This window comes from Aquarana catesbeiana, linkage group LG08 (assembly GCF_042186555.1).
Source record: "Aquarana catesbeiana isolate 2022-GZ linkage group LG08, ASM4218655v1, whole genome shotgun sequence".
NCBI lineage: Eukaryota > Metazoa > Chordata > Amphibia > Anura > Ranidae > Aquarana > Aquarana catesbeiana.
Window position 1 is genome coordinate 164,100,252 of NC_133331.1, and position 23,744 is coordinate 164,123,995.

Genomic DNA, 23,744 nt, shown 5'->3' on the forward strand with positions numbered 1-23,744 from the left:
GGGGAGCGAGCATTGCACGCGATGGTGGGAGCACTGTTGTTGGTAGAGCAATGAAGCACGTGGAAACAGCCTTTTGTCTTGTATTTCATTTAACTTGCTTTATAGCAGGAGAATTGTCACACATATTTGGACGTTTTTCATTGAGCACTATTCATCTGTATTCATATATGGACGTTTTTCATTGATTATTTTTCCTATGTTGATTTTTATAATTTGAGCTTACTATATAAGCAGTGCTGTCATATTCACTTTATTACCTTCTTTTTCTTGTGGGAACACTTAGGTGACAGCAGCATTCATTCACAGTAGTTTCTTTTTAGTGTTAGGTTTATTGAATAGCAGTGCGCAACTACCTTTCTATTTAATAAAGTAAATTTATTTCCTCTGTTGGTATTGACGATATATTTTTTCTGCCCAGATTTCAGCTTAGATTTTTTTGCAGCATGTTTACTGTTGATAGCACTGGTCTCACCCATTTTCTAATTCAGAATGTGCACAGAACAAGTGGATCACAAGTACGTCTTCATATACTCAAAGATGTATATTAAATGATGCTTTACACCACTAGGAAGGCCTATAACATTTTCCATACGCTTGGTTGAATTCTAAGCAGTGCGAACAACAGTCGGGGGGGTGGGGGTCGGATGGACGACATCAGATGAAGCCATCCAGCCCAAGGGTCATCACTGCGGAGAGTAGTGATTGCTTTTACAGTTTCTGAAGTTACAACATGTAGGAGCCAGCATATGGCACCAGATCGAAGAAGCCAGGCCACAGTGGGGGGGGGAATACATTCAGGGACTGAACGTGAAGTACAGTATCCCGAGTAAGAAAAACTCGCTGCATGTTAGCTTTTCAGCTTCAATATTCCTATTACATGACCAGGATTGTTTTAATAAGCAATTGGAGGAATCTGATGCTAGGTCGCTTTAAAATGGTAATACCATATATACTTAAGTATAAGCCGAGTTTTTCAGCCCTTTTTTTGTGCTGAAAATGCCCCCCTTGGCTTATACTCGAGTCAAGCACTTTTCTGCAGCAGGAAATGACATTTTACTGAACAGACTTTGGGGTCCCTTATCTCTGGGCCACTTGGGGTTCCTAGCACCAAGTGACCCCTAGATACGGGGCCCCAAAGTCGGTTCGGAAAATGCCATTCTCTGCTGCAGAAAAGTGCTTGACATTTTCTGAACCGACTTTGGGGCCCCGTATCTCAGGGCCACTTGGAGCTAGGAACTTGGATATGTTGTAGTGCTCGTTCCACTGGGTTTGCACACCAAATTTGGGGTTCCTAGCACCAAGTGGCCCCGAGATACAGGGCCCCAAATTCGGTCAACTGTGTCCATCTGCAGCAATGTCATTTCGGGACCCTTTGGGTCCAGAGACCCCAAATTTTGGCTGCAGCTAGGGGGCATCTAGGAACCCTTAACTACTGAGTTTGAAGTTCAGGGGACCTATGGCTGCAAATGGGCACAGCGAGGCATGCAAATAGGCATTGTTGACCCTCTTTTCCACTTACAGTAGCTGTGCATTTCTCACCCTAGGCTTATACTCGATTCAATAAGTTTTCCCAGTTTTTTGTGGTAAAATTAGGTGCCTCGGCTTATATTCGGGTCAGCTTATACTCACGTATATACGATAAATACGGTATTGCCCAAAATGAGTAATCTAAAAAAGAAGATACAACATTTTATATCCATTGTGCCTTTTCCATATGATAAAGAAAAGATATAAAGCAAGTTTCAGCTTTATTAATGTATGCACAGTTTTATGAAGAGTCAACATTTCACAAACATCCAGGAAATGGGTCAGCCCTTCTCAAGTACCCACTTGCAATGTACACATGTATTGCTGCAAGACTTTTCTTCTTAAACAATCTTTTTTTCTTTTAAATAATGATACATGCACACAGATTTTAAAAAGGCACCAATCCCCTGGTACTGTAGGGTGCACATCGCAGGATGAGAACCAGAGACAAAGCTAGAAAAAGTAAACAATACAGAAAATCATATTGGCAGATGCTCCCTCCAGCATTTGTACAGGGCCAACATTTACTGTAGAAGGGCCACAAAACAAATGCTCATACTGTTAGGTGGGATTACTTTCAAGAATCACTGGGTGCAAACATCGGGGTCAGAAGATACTCCGAGATCTTGGTAAGCATACTGCCAGTTTAAAACGTTAACATGTTTGTGCAAGAAATGTTCTAAAGCCAACCAAAGGCAGAACGCTTCTCTTTTCAAGTTTCTTTAAATACAGTTAGAAGATTGTGTCTGCTTTTCTTGAAATTACTTACAGCTTTAAAAATGATAAAAACCAAAATGGATTTATTTAATTATTAAAATTTTACATGGTATTTACTTAAAGGACCAGGCTTTTTTCTGGCACCTCGTTTACATGCAACAATCAGTTTTGTTTTTTGCTGGAAAATTACTTAGAACCCCAAATATTATATATTTTTTTTTTAAAAGCAGGGGCCCTAGAGAAAAAAAAAAAAAATTATGGGGTTTTGCAATATTTTTTATGCCATATGGTATTTGCGCAGAATTTTTTTTTTTTTTTTTAACACAATTTTTGGGAAAACATCTTTTTATTTTAATGCAAAAAAAAAAAAAAAAAATGGTTTGTAAAATATAAAAAAAAAAAAAAAAAAAAAAAAAGGGAGGACGTTAAGCCAAGTAAAATGGATACCAAATATGTCAAGCTTTAAAATTGCGCACACCTGTGCAGTGGTGAAAAAAAAAGGAACATTTTACCATCCATAGGCAATGCTTTTAAAGCTTTTAAAAAGGTTTAGATTTACAGATGAGGTCTGGTGCAAGTATTACTGTAGACAATCTGACATTCGCCATGATACCTCACATGATGGGACGATCGCTGTTTGCATGCGTGCGTAACACATGCGTTCGCCTTTGCTTGCAAGCAGGGGGGTGCATGCACTTACATTTTTAATTAAAAAAGGTTTTTTTTATACTGTTCCTTTACATTTTCTTTATTTTTCTTTATTTTTATTTTTTTTTAAATCACTTTTATAGCGGTTACAGAATGTAAACATCCTTGTGACAGCTCAATAAGACCCCAAAACCCTCCTCTGCAATTAAAAGCATTCAAAAATACCAAGATCAATGTTTTTGAATACTTTTGATTTTTTGAAAATGGCGCCATAGACATCTGGTAAGTAATGTCATGTCGCTGCTTTTGACCATAGCGGAGAGCCGGAGACCTGATCCTGGCTTTCTTTGGGTGTCCAACCAGCCGGCGCGCACGCACCACTTGGTAGCTCGAGTCTCCCAGTGAGATGGGAGAGCCTGAGCAAGCTGCAGGAGTGGGGATGTCCCCTGCCGTTGCTTGTAATAGCAATCAAGCAGCTAGCTAGACACTCTGGTTGCCATTACAAGAGAGCTGACTGCCTGCTATAAAACAGTACCGGGATGATGCCTGCAGCTGCAAATGATCCCGGTACAACCACCTGAAGACCGATGACATATTAGGTACAGGACTGGTCAGCAAGTGGCTAAAATTAAAGTAAACCTGTCACCTATTAAAGTCATGCCTACATGCAGACACCTTAGAGCAGGGATGGACAATTCATTTTCCCAAGGGACCACATGGAGATACTAGGAAACTTAAAGGGTAAATAAAAGATTTTTTTTTTTTTAAACAAAAACATGTCATACTTACCTCTTCTGTGCAGTTGGTTTTGCACAGAGTGGCCCCGATCCTCCTCTTCTGGGGTCCCTCAGCGGCGCTCCTGGCTCCTCCTCTTCTCGAGTGCTCCATGGAGAGTCGCTCTCGGGCACGCTCCCAAGTCCTGCTGCTGTGTCTATTGACACAGACATCAGGACTCAGCCCCGCCCCCGGGCTCCCGCGTCATTGGATTTGATTGACAGCAGCGGGAGCCAATGGCTGCGCTGCTATCAATCTATCCAATCAGGACCCGAGACATCAGCTGGAGCTGGTGTGCTCATCCCCGTCGCTAGAAAGACCGGGTTCAGGTAAGTAAAAGGGGAGCTCTGGGGGGCAGCTGCAGCACAGAAGGTCTGTTAGTACACAAAACAGGCAGAAAAAAAAAAAACACCTGGCATAAAGAATAATACAAATACAGTAACTGCTCGTGAAAATCAGTCTTTCAGATGGGCTGTCGGGGGTGGTAAAAAAAAAAAAAAAAAAAAAAAAAAAGGGGGGGGGGGGGGTGGCTGAGCATTGGTTTTACCACCCCCACCTAAACTTTAAAATAACAGCTAGACAGAGCTGTTTACATGCTGCGGCCACAAAATTTTTATCTTGTGCTGCAGAGTTCATTTCTTTGTGTGTTTTTTGTTTAGTTTTTTTTTTTTTTTTTTTTTAACCAAGCCCACCGCTTTCCTGACAAACTAAACACAGCACACCTGCTATTCACTAAGGACACGCTTACTAGCCAGGGGGATGGATGGTGAAGTACAGACCTAAAGGGGTTGATTTACTAAACCTGGAGAGTGCAAAATCTGGTGCAGCTCTACATAGAAACCAATCAGCTTCCAGGTTTTATTGCCAAAGCTTAACTGAACAAGCTGAAGTTGAAAGCGGATGACCATGCACAGCTGCACCATATTCTGAGTGCTCCAGTTTTAGTAAATCAACCCCAAAAAGTCAGGGAAAACAAACCCTTTGTAACAAAGTAATCCCCGTTAAAGAGCACTTTGCAATGCTTGCTCTTAAGACAGCATGTTTATTTGTCTCAAGATTTAGAAAACGTTAATTTTTTTATAGGTTCACATCTATGCATGTTACTTTTGCGCGTTTCTGTAGTGCTTTTTGCGGTTTATGGACACGCGTTTTTACCACAATGTGTTTTTTGTTTTTCACTGTATTATAGCTGGTTGCTAAGGAGGAGGGCGGGAAGTCAGGCCGCCACGTCCTTAACAACTGATGAGTCATCAGCGGGCTTCTCTGCTGAATGAAAAAAAAAAAAAAGAAAAGAAAATAACATCCCACAGTGTAGTGTCGTCCCCCCCCCCCCCCCCCCCGGGTCCATACTAAAGCCTCATACCAGGCCCTTGGGTCTAGTATGGATTCGGAGGGGACCCCCCACCTCCAAAATTTTTTTTTTTTTTTTTTAAATGGCGTGGGATCCCCCCAAAATCCATACCAGACCTTCATCCGAGCATGCAGCTCAGGAAAGGGAAGGGATGAGCAAGTGCATCTGCAGAGGGCTTTTCGGAATCTGGAAGACCCCTTTAACAAGGGGCCCCCAAATCCTGCCACCCCCCCATGTGAATGAGTATGGGATATATTGTACCCCTACACATTCATCAAAAAAAAAAACTTTTTAAATGTAGTGTAGGGTGAAAAAATACAGTAGACAGTTTTTGACAAGTCTTATTAAAAATATCTTCTCCTACATCTTCCTCCTCCTGCCACCGCCGATGACTCTACTCCGATGCCGAGTCCCGCTGAGATCTGTTCGGGCCGATGTCAAGCATGTCTTAGATAACAATGGGGGCATGGCCATCACATGACATCATTCGGAGACCCCATCCCTTGTGACATCACCACTCATGGTCTGCGGATGGCGTCATACAATTGCCACTTTCCCATCATTATCTAGGGCATGCTTGACAGTTGGCACAGACAGATCAGCGGGACGCAGAATCGGAGGAAGGTCGTTGGCAGGAGCGGGACTCAGAATCGGAGGAGGGTCAGCGGCGGCAGAGGAAGGAGAACGCCGGACAAAGATGATATTTTTAATAAAAGACTTGTCAAAAACTGTCTACTGTATTCTTTTACACTACACTACTTTTTTTTGATGAATGTGTAGGGGTACAATGAACCCCATACTCATTTCACATAGGGGGAGGCCTCCTTGTGAAATATCCGATAAGCAACCCACCCGCAGACCTCGACGACCACCGGGCGGGCATGGGTTGTCAGGAAGAGGCCCTTGCCCCCATCAACATGGGGGCAAGGCACTTTGGGGTGGGGGGAATGCTCGGATAAGGGTCTGGTATGGATTTTGGGGGGTGGGGCCCACGTCATTTTTTTTTACATTTTGACGTGGGTGGGGGTCCTCTGAATCCATACTAGACCTAAGGGCGATTTTCTTTTTAGCCGGCAATTTTTTTTTTTTTTTTACATGGCACAATGCAGGCACAAAAATGCATTGATGTGAACATGTTCCATAAGAACCCACGTTAATAAATTTCCCTGCATTGCTGCAAAATGCATCAAAAAACGCATTAAGGCCCCATGCACACAGAACGTTTTTTTTTTTTTTTCCCTCCTCTGGAGCATAGAAATGTGCTAGAGCACATTTAGATGCGATTAGTGGGTTTTTTTTGTAAACGCAGAAACATTTCTCCTGCATGCGCTGGCTCTGCATATTTTCTGCCTCCAAACACCTCTGGAGAGAAGTTGGGATAAAAAAAAAAATAAAAAAATAAAAAAAGTTTATAAGACCCTGTGCCACCTAAACATTAGATCATTTTGATTGCTTTTACCTTTCTCCGGAATAAAAAGGTACTTGTACAAGGTACTGCTGTTTGAACATCAGTATCCCTGGCAGAAATTGTTTTGCACTTTTTTTGTGAACACACACACATACAAAAAAAAAAAAAAAAAAAAATTTAGATTGCGATTTGATTTCCTTTAAATTAACACTTTACGTGCATAATATACTAACCAGCAATGCAAATATCCATTTTTTTTCTATTACAGATCTAACACAGCACATGTTTACGTGCCTGTGCATAGAGGCACATTGACAACGATGGTCTGCACTGCATCAGTAATGAATAAAAAAAATATGCTGCGTTTTTTTAGGCATCGGTGTGCAAGAGGCCCAATACCAAAACATATTTTACCACATACTTTAAAGAGAAGCCACATATATCTAACTATTTTTCTTGCAACTCAAAGTATCTGGCCTGAAACTACAGCATCTTACAAAAGTGAGTACACCCCTCACATGTTTGTAAATATTTTATTCTATCTTTTCATGTGACAACACTGAAGAAATGACACTTTGCTACAATGTAAAGTAGTGAGTGTACAGCTTGTATAACAGTGTAAAATTGCTGTCCCCTCAAAATAACTCAACACACAGCCATTTATGTCTAAACCACTGGTAACAAAAGAGAGTACACCCCTAAGTGAAAATGTCCAAATTGGGCACAATTAGCCATTTTCCCTCCTTGATGTCATGTGACTTGTTAGTGTTACAAGGTCTCAGGAGTAAATGGAGAGCAGGCATGTTAAATTTGGTGTTATCGCTCTCACTCTCTCATACTCTGGAAGTGCAACATGGCACCTCATGGCAAAGAGCTCTGAGGAAAAAAAAAAAAAAAAAAAAAAAAATTGTTGCTCTACATAAAGATGGCCTAGGATACAGCTGTTTAAAAGGACAGGTTCCACTCAGAACAGGCCTCGTCGTGGTCGACCAAAGAGGTTAAGTGCTGAAGAGGTTGGGGGGGGGGGGGGGGGGTCAGCCCGTCAGTGCTCAGACCATACGCCAAACACTGCATCAAATTGGTCTGCATGGCTGCCATCCCAGAAGGAAACCTCTTCCAAAGTTCCAAATGATGCACAAGAAAGCCCGCAAACAGTTTTCTGAAGACAAGAAGGCTGAGGACATGGATTACTGGAATCATGTCCTCTGGTCTGATAAGACCAAGATAAACTTATTTGGTTCAGATGGTGTCAAGTGTGTGTGGCAGCAACTAGGTGAGGAGTACAAAACAAGTGTTTCTTGCCTACAGTCAAGTATGGTGGTGGGAGTGTCATGCTCTGGGGCTGCATGAGTGCTGCCAGCACTGCGGAGCTACAGTTCATTGAGGGAACCATGAATGCCAACATGTACTGTGACATACTGAAGCAGAGCATGATCCCCTCCCTTCAGAGACTGGGCCGCAGGACAGTATTCCAACATGATAACGACCCCAAACACACATCCAAGACAATCACTGCCTTGCTAAAGAAGCTGAAGGTAAAGGTGATGGACTGGCCAAGCATGTCTCCAGACCTAAACCCTATTGAGCATCTGTGGGGAATCCTCAAACAGAAGATGGAGGAGCGCAAGGTCTCTAACATCCACCAGCTCCGTGATTTCATAATGGAGGAGTGCAAGAGGACTCCAGTGGAAACCTGTGAAGCTATGGTGAACTCCATGCCCAAGAAGGTTAAGACAGTGATGGAAAAAAAATGGTGGCCACACAAAATATTGACACTTTGGGCCCAATTTGGACATTTTCACTTAGGGATGTACTCACTTTTGTTGCCAGCGGTTTAGACATTAATGGCTGTGTGTTGAGTTATTTTGAGGGGACAGTAAATTTACACTGTTATACAAGCTGTACACTCGCTAATTTACATTGTAGCAAAGTGTCGTTTCTTCAGTGTTGTCACATGAAAAGATAAAATAAAAATATTTACAAAAATTTTGTAAGATACTGTAGTTCACGGACTCAGAGAATGCCAGCTTCCATCTATGGAAAAAAAAAAAAAAAAAAAACAACAAGAGACGTTACCTTTAGTGAAAATCCCATGACAAACAAACAAACAAACAAACAGTAGATCCACTTATACAGACAAACAATATATGTACAAATTTACATCTCCGCGATTCCTGAAGAAGTGTGCGATTCTTGACTTTTCTCATAAAGCCAAGACTGGCTCCGCCTCTCAAGTTTCCATGTTTATTTGTTTTAAAATGTGATGAGTGGCCTCAGACAATAGGAAGTTGGGGGGGGGGGGGCGCTCAACTCTTACAAAATATGCATATCATTTCCGTTGCCTATATCCTTGGACCTACGGGTTGTTTTCATTGCACAAAGCCCCTCACTATTTTTTAAGTTACTAGTTTGAAAAGCTTTTTTTTTTTTTTAACGTTCTGATTGTGCGGTTATCGTAGCTAAAGTTGTTACAGATGTAAAACCGTTTTCTACTGCAATGCAAGATATCGCTACAATGGCTGTCAACTGTTACTGTAATCTCACTCCAAACTGCTATTTTCAACACAAACTTATCTGTCTTCCTGGAAATAGATAAAACAGACTCTTATCTGCCATATTTAGTTATCATCCGAACAAAATATTTCCTTCTTTAACAACAAAATGACATTTAATTAAAAAAATTAAAAAAAAAAAAAAAAGAGAACGAACAAGAAGTTTTAGGAGAAAATTCTGCTAGCAAAGTATTCCAAAAAAAAGGAAAATCCTTCCCTCAGTACCCAGTTCTGTCCAGATAGAGCCTAGCTGTACATTCCGTTTGTCTGATTCCATCAGTCAAACCATAGCAAAGATTTTCACAATGGTAAGCACTAGATATCAAATGTGAAACTCATCAATGATACCCAAAAAAAGTCAAATTTGCTTATAGTGCCACAAAATAATATATATAATAAAGTGCATATAGACATATAGTGCAATAGACAGAACAGAATATATATTTATATTCTAAAGAAGTGACGCTCCAGACTTTATACATTAATAAAATTTTCCTCCGTGATCCCAATCCCATCACCTTCCACACTGGGACTCACCAGATTAGAAAACCCAGAAAGTGGGTCTAACAAGGCTTGGTTTAGGACTGGGATTCCTGCTTGCACCACCTCCTCCTATGAGATCTCCAATGAGTTGACTAAAGAACCACAATAAACAATCATAGTGCAACCTTTTCTATTAAAATCCCATAAAAAAAAAAAAAAAAATGCAAGGAAAAACCTATAGCCGTTACACTCACATGTTATGGTGCATGGCACCCAGTAGAATCCAGCAGTGTAATCACTCAGCCAGGAGTTGCTGCAGTGACTTCCACAGCCAGCGCCGGTTGCCGAAGTCACTTCAGCGGCACCCAGGGCAAGTAGGTGACCTCCTAGATTTTCTAAGCAGCATGGTAGCCACACAGAAACTAGCAGTGACCACTGTAGTAGTGGTGCCTACTACAGTGATTTTCAGCTTCCACAGAGATCAGCCAGGTATGGAATATGCATGACACTGTACCAAACTGAACCAACTTAAAGTGATATCAATCAGGCACTGTTTAAAGTGTAGTTCCACCCAAAAAAAAAAAATGGAACTTCCGCTTATCCCTGGACAGGCAAGTGTCCTAATATTTAGGCTTCGTGTACACGGGATGTTTTTACAACCTCTCCTGAACGATTTAACTTGACAGATAGTAACCCATGTTTAAAAACGTCCGTTTAGCAGCGTTTGCATTTAGAAGATCTTAAAAAAAAAAAAATTATTAAAAGTTGTCAAAATCCAAAAAACGCCTATAAACGAAATGCGTCTAAAACGCGGGTTACCGCATTTAGACGCATCGGAAACTTCAGCGTCTGAACTCATTTTTTTGGCCTTCAAAAAAAAGGCCTATAAACGCAACTGCCTAAAAACGACAGTAAACGAACCTGTGTACACGTACACACAAGAGAACACTGAATGAGTTCAGGGACAGTTGAAAAAAAAAAAAAAAAAAAGTGTCCAGTGTCTGAACGTCCGATTAGCAGCAGCAGTGTACATGGGGCCTTAGAGCCCATTCACACAGGGACGACTTGTCAGGTGACCTAGTCGCCTGACAAGTCGCCTCCCGTTCTGTGCTATGGAACCGTTCTAAGGGGAGCGACGCAAGTCGCTCCGACTTAGAAAAAGGTTCCTGTACGACTTTGGGGGCGACTTGCATAGACTTCTATACAGAAGTCGTTTTGCAAGTCGCCCGGGCAGTCGTTTGCAGGTCGCCTCGCTGAGGCGACCTGCAAGTCGTGTTGCCCCTGTGTGAATGGGGTCTTACAGTCAGCAGCTACAATAATTTGTAGATAAATAATAAAAAAAACGGTTTTAAAACAATCATACAAATATCTAGGACTTTTACCACATTTTCCTGCATTTTACCTTAATGCATCAAGGTAAAAACCCTTTTCCCACCACTCCAAACAGTCCATAGATTTGTCAATTTTTTGGTTTAAACACCAGGTGCTCTATGCACACTACAAGTCTACTGCCCTGGTTTCAGGAGTGAGTGAGCAGGGTGGATATAAATCAATGGGTTTACAAAAAAAAAAAAAAAAAATAAAACTTGATTTTTTTTTTATTTTTAAATCTATCCAAAGATAATTTTCTATTTTAAGATACATTGATCATTTGTATGAAATGGAGCTTAGTTATGTAGCATGAGGCTGTATATTCTGCAATATTTACATTTTTGGTAAACGTTCAATTAATTTCAAGCTCTGCACGCTGAGATAACATGCACCGCATTGAAGAATTCACACAATTTCACAGTAACCATGAGATAAACTAAAAGTTCAGGAATATTCCTTTATCCCATTATTTTGCAAATCTATGTACACTACAAATTGTATGATTGAATCTGTTCTGATAGCGCTGTTTTACTAACCTGACGGGTTATTATTCTAAATAGGAAACCTTAATTTTGTTTGCAAATATTAAATATTCTAACTACCAACAAAAATAAATCTTTACATTTAAAGAGCACCTGTCATTTCAGAGCCACCATGGCAGTGCCTGTTAGTGGGCATCCACTCACCTGCTGCCGCCATGTCCCTTCATCTTGTTGTGTCAACTCCACATCACCAGCCGTTCCAATAATGTGAATGGGACTGTCGGTGAGTCAACAGCAGGTCAGAGAAGGAGCTGCTGCAGGACAGAGATGACAGTTGCTCTTTAAAAATTCCTAAAACCCCCAAACATTATAAATTTTTTGAAAGCAGACACCCTAGAGAATAAAACAGCGGTAGTTCCAATTTTCTAGGTCACAGGATATTACTGCAAAGGTCTAGGAAGCACACGTCTGTCCGCTCTCCTCTCCACGACAGCGCCTGCTATGTTGGTCCTGGGCTACAGAGTTCAAAAAAAAAAAAAAAAAAAAAAGGAGAAGAAGATGATGTGTTAGTCCGTGGAGTAAGGCCTCATGTACACTGCTGCTGTTAAAGTGGAGGGCCACCCTGGGAAAAAAAAAAAAAAAAAAAAAAATTTAAAACTTACCTAAACCCTTGTTGCTAGGCAGTCTTCCTAATCTGCCTCTTCCTTTTCCGCAGCGTGTTATTCTCCTCGGTGAGCGGCCCCGTTGTCTTTTGGGAACTGTGTGTGTTCCCAGAACACCACGGGGCCATTCACAGAGCGCTTGCACGTGTGCAGTAGGAAACTGGCAGTGAAGCCGCAAGACTCCACTGCCTGTTTCCCTTACCTAGGATGGCGGCACCGGGACCAGAGAGCTGAGGGACGGGTCGGCCTCGGGTGGCCGACATCGTGGGCACCCAGGACAGGTAAGTACTTAAAGTCAGCAGCTACATTGTTCGTAGCTGCTGACTTTTACTTTTTTTTTTTTTTTAAGGCCGGAATCCCGCTTTAAAACGCATGTTTAGGAGCAGTTGGCCATTTTTTAACTGCTCCTGAACTCTCCTCTGTTATCTTATCAGTACATGTACACAGTCGTTTATAATAATTTCTAGGCAGTTGAGTTTAGAGGCTTTTTTTGGACCGCAAAAAAATAAATAAAATATGGGTTCAGAAGCTGAGTTTAGAGGCATTTCAAATTTATTTATTTCAGGTACTTATATAGCGCCGTCAATTTACGCAGCGCTTTACATATACATTGTACATTCACATCAGTCCCTACCCCCAAGGAGCTTACAATCTAAGGTCCCTAACACACATTCATACATACAAGGGACAATTTAGACAGGATCCAATTAACCTACCAGCATGTCTTTGGAGTGTGGGAGGAAACCGGAGTACCCGGAGGAAACCCACGCAGGCACAGGGAGAACATGCAAACTCCAGGCAGGTAGTGTCGTGGTTGGGATGCGAACCAGCGACCCGTCTTACTGCTAGACGAGAGTGCTACCCACTACACCACTAATGCCAAACGCAGCTAAATGCGGTAACTCGCGTTTAGCCATGTTTTGTTGACAGGCGTTTTTCATTTTTGGCTATTTTGAAAAAAAATTAATAAAAAAGTTTATTTTCTAAAAATGCAAAACGCGCCCCCACCCCCTCTCCATTTTTATTGGATGGGTTCCTTCATACTGTTCTCTCTCTCTCTCTCTCAGCTGACAGGCACACCTTTTGATATCAGACACCTGAGGTGTCACACGATAAGTGGTAGGACCCCCTTTGTGTCTTGTCCTGGGTTGTGGATGTGCTTGGTCTTTCCAAACCATTCCGCCCCATTTTTTCTTGAAGCTGGATGCTACTCGATGTTGGCTTAGGAGTAACACGGTCAGAATATTTCTGTATCAATTAAACTCTGATCTTCATGCTATATGAACATATTTAAATATTATATCATGTTTGGTTCTTACTTTGTTGTTTACTCCGTTTCCTCCTTATAAAATGTTTCTAGATAATTACATACCTCACCATCAGCCCCTGAAGAAGAGAGGTTCCAACATTTACAACCTCGAAACGCATCGGGCCTTTGCTTCACAGCTTTTCGCTGAAACAGCTCATGTGGGGTTAAGTGCATCATTGTGTATAGTTATGTATACTCCTTGTGTTACCACCATCTGAAATTGTTTGCATCCACCTCCTTTTTATCACTTTTTGTCATGTTTTAACTTTTTGATAAATAAAATGTATATATTTTTTGATACATTGTTTGAAGACTCTTGCCTTATAAAGTTCCATCAGAGGAAAATTTCCCATAACGCGGCATGTAAACACGACAAGACTGGCATTTTAAACGTGGGTTACTATCTGTCAAATCGTTCAGGAGAGGTTGTAAAAATGTCCCGGCTACATGAAGCCTAAAGCTATCTAATTTACACAAATACAAGAATATATAATTCAAGAAGAAAAGCCAAAACAAAGGGGAAAAAAAATAAAAAATACACCCCGATTTGGAGTTTGCTGTGATGGTTTATTCATCAACATAAATGGGAAACACTGTCAGACAGCTCATTACAAGCTACAGAATATCTTTCATACGGCTCAGTCGCAGGGCTCCATCATTACAAAGACAGTGCCAGCAGATTGCCTGGGTCACCGAGGGACAGATGAGCAACTTCACTCTCAAGCCCAAGTCCCAGTCCATGCCCACCAGTACTTCATCTCTGACCTGCATAGAGCCGCCCTATTACATTCACCACTGGAAATCTGCACACAGAGAAACATGAAAGATACTAAACACATTCTCAGCGTCACTCCAGAAAACCAGCAAGATTAATTCTGACACACTCCACAGACGCCCGCAAGGGTAATTTTAACAATACACAATGCAGCCATTTCTTTTATTATACAGTCTCACAAATAACTGTCTCCTATAGAGCAATCATTAGTAGCTATTGGCACTAACAAACAACGGCATCAGAAATATTCTCAGAATTTAGAGTAACTGATAGTATTTTCGTGTACCAAGAAGCTGAGCTGTCTAATAAGGCAGAATAGCAAAGTCTTTTATCATACAAATAAGCATCTGTAGTCTGACATCTAGAAATTCTTAACACTCCACAACAAATGCCATGACGTTACATTGTGCCCCACATACTATTTTTATATGCAAGTATTCCCAAGAGGCAATAACAAAAAAAAAAAAAAAAAAAGAAAACACTGAAAATTGAACACTATTAGCAGATACCTCATCGGATCTAAAGGTTGTCCATACACGGTAAGATTTCTCACTGTGTATGACCGACATTCTGACATTAAACATTCACAGTGCACAGATCATTCCTCTTACTATGAAGAAAAGGGAACACCAGTCAATGATTGCCCTAAGATGAAACTGCAAGCATCTATCTTCAATCTATTAGTTCAACGTTCTGTGATTTGAGGGGTGGGGGAGAAATCGAGCGCCATAGTCAACAGTTTGCAAAAGAAAAAGTATAAATGCAGGGACATTATTCAATCCTGTAAGAGCGCATAGCTGTACACCCCTCTCTCTATCCTTAAACACCCCGTTTTTTTCCCTTTCTCATGAACAGTATGAATGTTGTACTAGTTCACGGTCTTATCTCATTGTTTACGCTAGCCATCAGACCCTTTGATTCTTAGGGTATCATTTATGGTATTCGGGCCAGTTCACACCACATGCAGTCCAGTGTGTAATTTTTTGCTGCAACAAAAACGCATGATAAGTAGGTTTTATGATTTCCAATGGCATAGCTCACACCAGTGTGGTCAGTCCCAGAGCTTGCCAGTAGAACATGTGCATTTTTCCTAAACTGAACTGTACTGGAACACGGTAAAACACATACAAAAAAAAATGCAACGGACCCCAGTACAGCAAAAGAAAAGAAAAGAAAAGAAAAAAAAAAAAAACAAAAAACACAAAGAAACATCTGCAAACGCATTAAAAAAAAAAAAAAAAAAGGGGCACCGGAACACACCAAAAATGCATACAAACTTTTGTGGTGTGAACCAGCCCTTATATACCTTTAATAGGTGATAACTGATTGATTCTATGAGCATAGGATGCCTAAAAAGCAGTCCTATACCATTATGCCCGTTTTTACATGTCCTCCTTTCCGTTTCTACGTGGAATTTATACCGGTAATCGTTCTGCCTTCTGATATTGGTTTGTTTCCATGAGCCTCATATTGTACTTCTGTATCCAAATTCTTGCATGTATGCTCGCAAGTTGTATACGTTTTTGTTATATGTTTTTTAATACTCTAATAACAGATTAAACATAAAAGCTCCAAAATAAAAAGTAATAAATGTACCCATGTTAATAAAAGATGTACAGGTTACAATAGCCACATGATGTGGCTATGGATGAGAGCTAGACCAATTATAATGTGCCTCACACTATCCTTTTCCCTAAGTCTATGGGACAGATTGATGAAACCTTATACATTTAAATCTTCTCATGCTCACTTGGCTCCCTTGACTTGAAATCCTGACTTCACCCCGGGTCTCAATCCTCAAGTGTTCACTTGGTGGACAAACAAGGGTTTAATACATATTGCTGATCTGTGCGATCATAAGGATAACTTATCGACACAAACCCTATTTGAGAAATACCAACTTCCTTACTCGGAAATGTAGCACTACTCCCAGTTAGTGCATTATTTGATGACCCCGCCATCGTACACACAGGAAGATTTCCTGTTTACACAGGGGCCTCTGTAATAGGAAGTCCCGTTTCCTGTGCTGCTATTGGACGACTGTTCTGTCCATCATAGGAGGCGGGACTTTGTATTAAAGAGGCCGCCGAGAAAAGAAGTTTTTCCTGTATGTAATCTTTCAGCACTCGTTCCGCCCCCCTCCCTGTCCCTTCTGAGGCTGCAGATGGATGGGTATCAATGGTGCTGCACTCCTGGCAATGGTGCGTGCTGCAGATGGGCACTGACCCTTATTTTGCTTCACAGTTCTTTATTTAAAATGTAAGTTTTTTTCCTGAAACTTCCCTCTTAAAGTGAAGGTGCGTGTTATACGCCAATAAATAAGGTATATATCCAAATAACACACTCATCTCTTTATTCACACACAGCCACAAAGGCAAGAGAATTCTTGTTGGGTAGTGTATTAGTGCTTGAACGAATACACTTATGCCGCATACACACGAGCGAACTTTTAGCCAACAAAAGTCCGACGGCCATTCCGGCGGACTTTTGAACGAACGGACTTGACTAAACACAATCACACCAAAGTCCGACGGATTCATACGTGATGACGTACGACCGGACTAAAATAAGGAAGTCGATAGCCAGTAGCTGCCCTAGCGTCAGTTTTCATCCGTCGGACTAGCATACAGACGAGCGGATTTTTCGACCGGACTCGAGTCCGTCGGAAAGATTTGAAGCATGTTTCAAATCTAAAGTCCATCAGATTTTCAACTGGAAAAGTCAGATGAAGCCCACACACAATCGGATTGTCCGTCGGACCAGTCCGGTCGAAAAGTCCACTGCATAAGACTGAATTTTAATGGTTCAAAGAATGTCAGGCAAAAAGGTCAGCCCTCACACATGTTCACTTCATCAAATCTGGCCCTCTGAAAAAAAAAAAAAAAAAAAAAAAAAAAAAAAAAAAAAAAAGAGTTTGTCAAATTGTGCCAATGTGATCGGGGGGGGGGGGCTGATGGTGGTTTCACATGGCAGCACAGTGTAGCCCCAGTTTCCCTTACACTTCTATCACATTTTTCTGAAAGTGCAAAAATCCTGCATGCTGCATCTTTGGTGCACTTTCAGAAAAAACACAACAAAAAAATGCAGGATCTAACAGAAGTCTACGGGACACTATGGGTAACCTGCAAGAAAACTGCGGGTAGACTGTGCTGCACCAGTGCTGTAGCCAAACCCCTGGGTGGCAGTGTGAAGCCCACCATTACTGGCAGGATGACCGAGTAATAAAACTATGTTAAAAGGGGAAAAACAAAGACTGCTGTGTTAATGCAACTGACAGTCTGCATCTTATATGTATTTTTTGTTTTTTTTATTTTGCATCTAGTACCACTTTATATTACTATTGCATTGGAGTGACTTACTTTAGTTTGTTTTTCTCCATGTAAATGCTCACCATTTCGTTTTGGCAAAACAATCACAATGTCATCTAAAACTTGGGACCTCAAACAACTGTCTTTTTTTTTTTTTACAATGGTATAGGATTTAAAGATCTGGGTTCTCTAACCCCTAGTAAAGCAATTCTACAACCCCTGTTACATCCTAACCAACAGGCTTCCTACATGGAATCACATAATACTGGAATGTCCAAACAGATCAAATTTGAAACAAGAAATAACAGACACAGCTGTAGCAGAAAAGGGAAACAAATTGGAAAAGGATACATCGTCTACAACCCAGCAATATGGATGTAATAATCACTGCCTGGAACTAAGATCTTCATCAACAGAAACGTTTTAATTGGTCCAGCCTGCAAATTAAATGCAATCCAAATGTGCAACAATACAAATGACAGAGGAATGCAGTGGTGACCTCGGACAACAGGGCAGTAAAGCTGTAAAAAGGTCAAATGCTTTTCATCTCTCTCAGAGAATCAAATATGTGTCAGGGTCAGATCAGTAACGGCTCCACATTCATTTCATGTATCTCATACTGGTCTTGGTTCCATTAAAACATTTATGCTTAAAACAATTTCCTGTGCCCTTTTATCTTTCTGAACAAATTTTAATTTTGTAGGAAATCTGTTTTCAATTGTTAGGCGATTATAAGGAAATTCATCGTACCTCACGTCATTCCCAATACCTATGTGCCCCAGCAGGGCCAGGGAATGTTATGGGGACACGTTTCCACACTAAAAATAACCTGAAAGCACCCCAATAGTTACACTTTGTATCCAAATTGGGACAGCATCATTTTTTTAATGAGCCCCGAATATCCAAGAAGGGCCGTGAATGCAACCGATAAAACTGACAGCATTATAAACTATAGGTGACATTTGTGAACACTTTCTATTTATTTATATTCAGGACATGATCTTTTTTGTTACTCAAACAACAAATATTGTCCCACTGCAGTTACTGTGACCTTCAAGTGCAGTATGATCCCCTCCCCCAAAAAACAAACAGCATAGTATATGCAAAGTGCAGGGTTCTACAACCACAACTTATAACAATGTAGCTCTTAACAAAAATAAACAGTATTCTTGTCTTGTAGAATAGCAAATTTAAAAAAAAAAGAAAAGCGAAAATGTGTGTGTAGAAATAAAGATATATATATATATATATATATATATATATATATATATATATATAAAAAAATACACACACTCTTCTGGTGTAGCCAAGCTGCAGAGCATAAAAAAAGTGTTACAATATAAGACAGAACAACCAATCAGAATCCAGCTTTCATTACACCATCCACAGGAGCTTCTGAAAACATATCAGCTAGATCAACAAATGTTACCATCACTGCCTTTCCCATGTTTTAATTGACCAAAGTAAATGTATAACCAGGTTGCATGTAAACAAAATGATATCCTTAGGAAAAATAAACAAATAAAATAGATAGATTAAAAAAATAAAAAACACACACACACACCTCTCCCTTTACTTGATGAAATTGATCTGCCTGTATAACTGATATTTGTCAAAGTCTAAATTGCTTTGCTCAGCTGACACCACACAACACTGTTTAAATGAACCAATTCCCAATGCACAGTCACACTGAGCACTATAGTAGCTGCAGGAAACTTTCATCCATACGGCTTATTAAATAGCAGCACAGCACATTGCTGGCTGACATGCAGGTATGATCACTGCAAGGTTCACATGTGTAATGTCACACACGGCTGTAAACAAAACCAAAACTGAAATGCAATGAAGGCCAGCAAATCTAGTAAAAGATTGTAAAGGATCCAACAACTGATGCAATACTGCAAACGAAAGAAAACATAAAGCTGCAAAACAATAGGAGATGAACTTCCCCGCTATGTTCAGGGAATCCAAAACAGTAACCCAATACACGCATGAATCACACACCCAGCTGCCAAGATTTTGGATTTTGTAATACATATACACTAAAGCACTGCTGAGAGGTCAATTTAAGAAGTAACCCCTTCAACATACTTTAATACTCCCCATTATTTATTTATGATTTAATTACTCCCCTGTGTCTGCTGGCCACCAACCTTTACCTACATGCCTTTATCTCAAAGGCCTGCAAGGCACCACTTGGCATCCACCCAGAACAGGTTGGCAGAGCTTCATTAGGAGAAAGGGAACTTCACAATGCATGGAAGAACTGTCATAAGGAACCAGCTAACACATGAGAAGATATGTGATCAACTCCTCAATATACCAAAAAATGGCTGAATCCTGTCCTGTGTCACTTTATGACATATGAAATCCCACTTATAAAACCGTCATAGGCTTGCTTATTACAAAATACTTATATTACACAGATTGGACTTTTTTTTTTTTTTAATAAAATAACCACATCAAGCAAGGGGACCCACATGCATTTGTTACAAAATATCACAAGCATTCCTTTAGTCTGTGTATTGATATCATCAGAGAATTAAAAAGCTGCCAGTGTGTTTATGACAACATAGGCTTCATTGTCACATCACTTACATGAACGACTGATATAAACGGTCTAAACACATTCCAAATCATTCTCAGGAAGACGTTCTAACAAAGCAGATTGTATAAAGCCCCGGGTGCACAAATGTCGCCGTTTCACCTATTACTGTGTGTAACTACTGATCACATCTTCCCTCATCTACTATCACTGTGCCTTCACACATCTTCATTTATACCATCTAATAATACAACCGCCTGATCTCAGCCTTCAAAACAAACCAACATTTTTATTTCAATCCCACTTAAAAATATTTCACTTTCAGATACAACTTCATTAAAGCTCTCTATCCTTCCGTTTTGAACCCCACTAGTTACACCATCTCACAACATACCGGCCATTAGTGTGATTACCCCAGGGACCCCACAACTTGAAAAATCTCCAATGTGCCATTCCCTATTTAATAAGCTGAAATCACTCTAAACCGACTCTAGAGGATGCCAAAATACTCATGTGACCTCAGCCAGGCCTGTACCCCAATAGATTGTAAGCTCCACAAGCAAGGCCCTCCTATTCCTTCTGTATTGTATTGTCCCCTGTTATATTGTAAAGTGCTGCACAAACTGTTGCTGCAATATAAATCCTATATAATAATTATAACAAACCTCTTGCCAGATTCCTATACACCAACATCCAGTTATACATGATTAGCAAATGGCACAATGCTTCTTGTACCCCATTATCCAGCACCTCAATACCACCCAAACTTTGAATCCCTCCTATTCTCTATTAGCCTCTACTCTAAGGTTCCATATTAACTGATACCCCAACACCCCCATATACTTCATTACCCTGTACACCAGGGGTAGGCAACCTGGGGGCTCTCCAGCTGTTGTGTAACTAGATTTCCCATGAGGCATTGCAAGGCTGGCAGTTACAATTACTCCGTGAGGCATGATGGGACTTGTAGTTCTGAAACAGCTGGAGGGCCCAGGTTGCCTACCCCTGCTGTACACTAACACCCCTATTCTTCAACAGTCAGCGCCCTAACATGCTCTATACTCAGTCAGTGCCCTAAGTCCCATTCTAGTCCATCAGTCAGTGCCATACTCTATTAGTAAATGTCCCAATGCCCTCTCTATACATCAGTCAGTACTCGAGGCCCCCTATTCTCCATTATCCACTCCCCATGTAGCAAATATCTCCCATCTGCTACCAGTGTCAGAATCCTCCCTATACCTGAATTCCATCAGTTAATGCCCCAGTACTCTATTAGTAACACTAATGCCTCCTATACTTCATACTTAATATACTCTCATGCCGAGTCTCTATTAGTAAATATCATCCCCCTGTATTGTAGCCAGTACTCTAGTAGAAGATTGCATCCCCCCCCCCATTCATTCCCCTAATAGTTCCCCTCACCTAATCAATACCTTCATGTCTCCTGGCAGTGTGCGTAGAGCCCCCCCCATTAATCTGTCATCATACCCCCCCCCCATCTCCTCCATTCATCCGCCATTATACTCCCCCCCCCCCCAATCTGTTCCATTCATCTTCCAGTATATCCCCCCCCCCATCTCCCCCATTCATCTTCCATTATACCCCCCATCTCCCCCATTCATATGCCATTATATTCCCCCCATCTCCTCCATTCATCTTCCATTGTACCCCCCCCCCATCTCCTCCATTCATCTGCCATTATATCCCACCCATCTCCTCCATTCATCTGCCATTATATCCCCCCCCCCCCAACTCCTCCATTCATCTGCCATTATATCCCCCCCCCAACTCCTCCATTATATCCCCCCCCCCCATCTCCTCCATTCATCTGCCATTATATCCCCCCCCATCTCCTCCATTCATCTGCCATTATATCCCCCCCCATCTCCTCCATTCATCTGCCATTATATCCCCCCCCCCCCCATCTCCTCCTTCCCCTGCCACTATACCCCCCCGATCTCCTCCATTCCCGTGCCACTATACCCCCCCTGATCTCCTCCATTCCCGTGCCACTATACCCCCCCTGATCTCCTCCATTCACCTGCCACTATACCCCCCTGATCTCCTCCATTCACCTGCCACTATACCCCCCTGATCTCCTCCATTCCCCTGCCACTATACCCCCCCTGATCTCCTCCATTCCCCTGCCACTATACCCCCCTGATCTCCTCCATTCCCCTGCCACTATACCCCCCCGATCTCCTCCATTCCCCTGCCACTATACCCCCCCCCCCCCCATCTCCTCCATTCCCCTGCCACTATACCCCCCCCGATCTCCTCCATTCCCCTGCCACTATACCCCCCCCCGATCTCCTCCATTCCCCTGCCACTATACCCCCCCCGATCTCCTCCATTCCCCTGCCACTATACCCCCCCCCCGATCTCCTCCATTCCCCTGCCACTATACCCCCCCCCCGATCTCCTCCATTCCCCTGCCACTATACCCCCCCGATCTCCTCCATTCCCCTGCCACTATACCCCCCCGATCTCCTCCATTCCCCTGCCACTATACCCCCCTGATCTCCTCCATTCCCCTGCCACTATACCCCCCTGATCTCCTCCATTCCCCTGCCACTATACCCCCCCTGATCTCCTCCATTCCCCTGCCACTATACCCCCCTGATCTCCTCCATTCCCGTGCCACTATACCCCCCCTGATCTCCTCCATTCCCCTGCCACTATACCCCCCTGATCTCCTCCATTCCCGTGCCACTATACCCCCCCCTGATCTCCTCCATTCCCGTGCCACTATACCCCCCCTGATCTCCTCCATTCCCCTGCCACTATACCCCCCCTGATCTCCTCCATTCACCTGCCACTATACCCCCCTGATCTCCTCCATTCACCTGCCACTATACCCCCTGATCTCCTCCATTCACCTGCCACTATACCCCCCTGATCTCCTCCATTCACCTGCCACTATACCCCCCTGATCTCCTCCATTCATCTCCCATTATACCCCCTGATCTCCTCCATTCATCTCCCATTATACCCCCCCTGATCTCCACCATTCTTTATACCCCCCCTGATCTCCTCCATTCATCTCCCATTATCCCCCCCCCCCCCTCCCCTGTTTTCCTCTAGTCACCTCCCACATATCTCCCAGTCACCTTTCCATTCCCCGTGTCCCCCCCCCCCTATCTCCTGCATGCCTGTCTCCACACACCCCCTCCAGGCCCCGTCCTCGCTCCCCATACGTCCTCCCCCTCTCCTCGGTCAGCATGGCTCCTACCTGCTCCTCCGGAGCCTCCCCCGGTCACAGGCGGCGATAGGTAACCCAAGACGGGGAAAAGCAAATCCGCAGAAGCCAGGAAGTTGATAGTGAGATCCCCTCCCCCAGCCGGTAGTGTCTCCTTGTCTTCTCCGCCCCGGTGACCCTCTTCTTCCCGCCCCAAGTCTGTCAGTGTCCGGGGACCGGTTTAGATCGTCTCCAGCCTCCGCCAACCCGGCACAGCTCACAGCGCGGCAACAATAACAGCCGGCCCCTCCTCCTCCCCTCTCCTCCAGACACCGCCCCCTGCCGGGACCGCCCCTTCACACAGCTCACCCAGGGACAGGCATGTGTGCGGGAGGTGTGTGCGCTCAGTACTCCTCACACGATACCATTCACCTCACTGTGCGGGGAGAGGGGATACTATTCACTCACCTCACTGTGCGGGTAGAGGGTATACTATTCACTTCACTGTGCGGGGAGAGGGGATACCATTCACCTCTCACTGTGCGGGGAGAGGGGATACTACTCACCTCACTGTGCGGGGAGAGGGGATATCACTCACCTCACTGTGCGGGGAGAGGGGATACTATTCACCTCACTGTGCGGGGAGAGGGGATA

The 23,744-nt window shown here is 42.6% G+C and overlaps 1 protein-coding gene across 5 annotated transcripts in view; it reads right to left on the reverse strand.

The window, feature by feature from the left end:
- Positions 1-23,437, reverse strand: part of NDST2 (N-deacetylase and N-sulfotransferase 2) — a 255,524-nt gene extending 232,087 nt beyond the window's left edge. For 2 of the 5 annotated variants that reach the window (XM_073596665.1, XM_073596666.1), the window contains exon 1: positions 23,145-23,437. The gene's annotated coding sequence lies outside the window, so the exon portion shown is untranslated. Of the gene's footprint in view, positions 1-19,965; positions 20,211-23,144 lie in introns of those variants that run through there. The other 3 variants (XM_073596664.1, XM_073596670.1, XM_073596669.1) reach the window with 3 other exon arrangements.
- Positions 23,438-23,744: the final 307 nt, after the last annotated feature.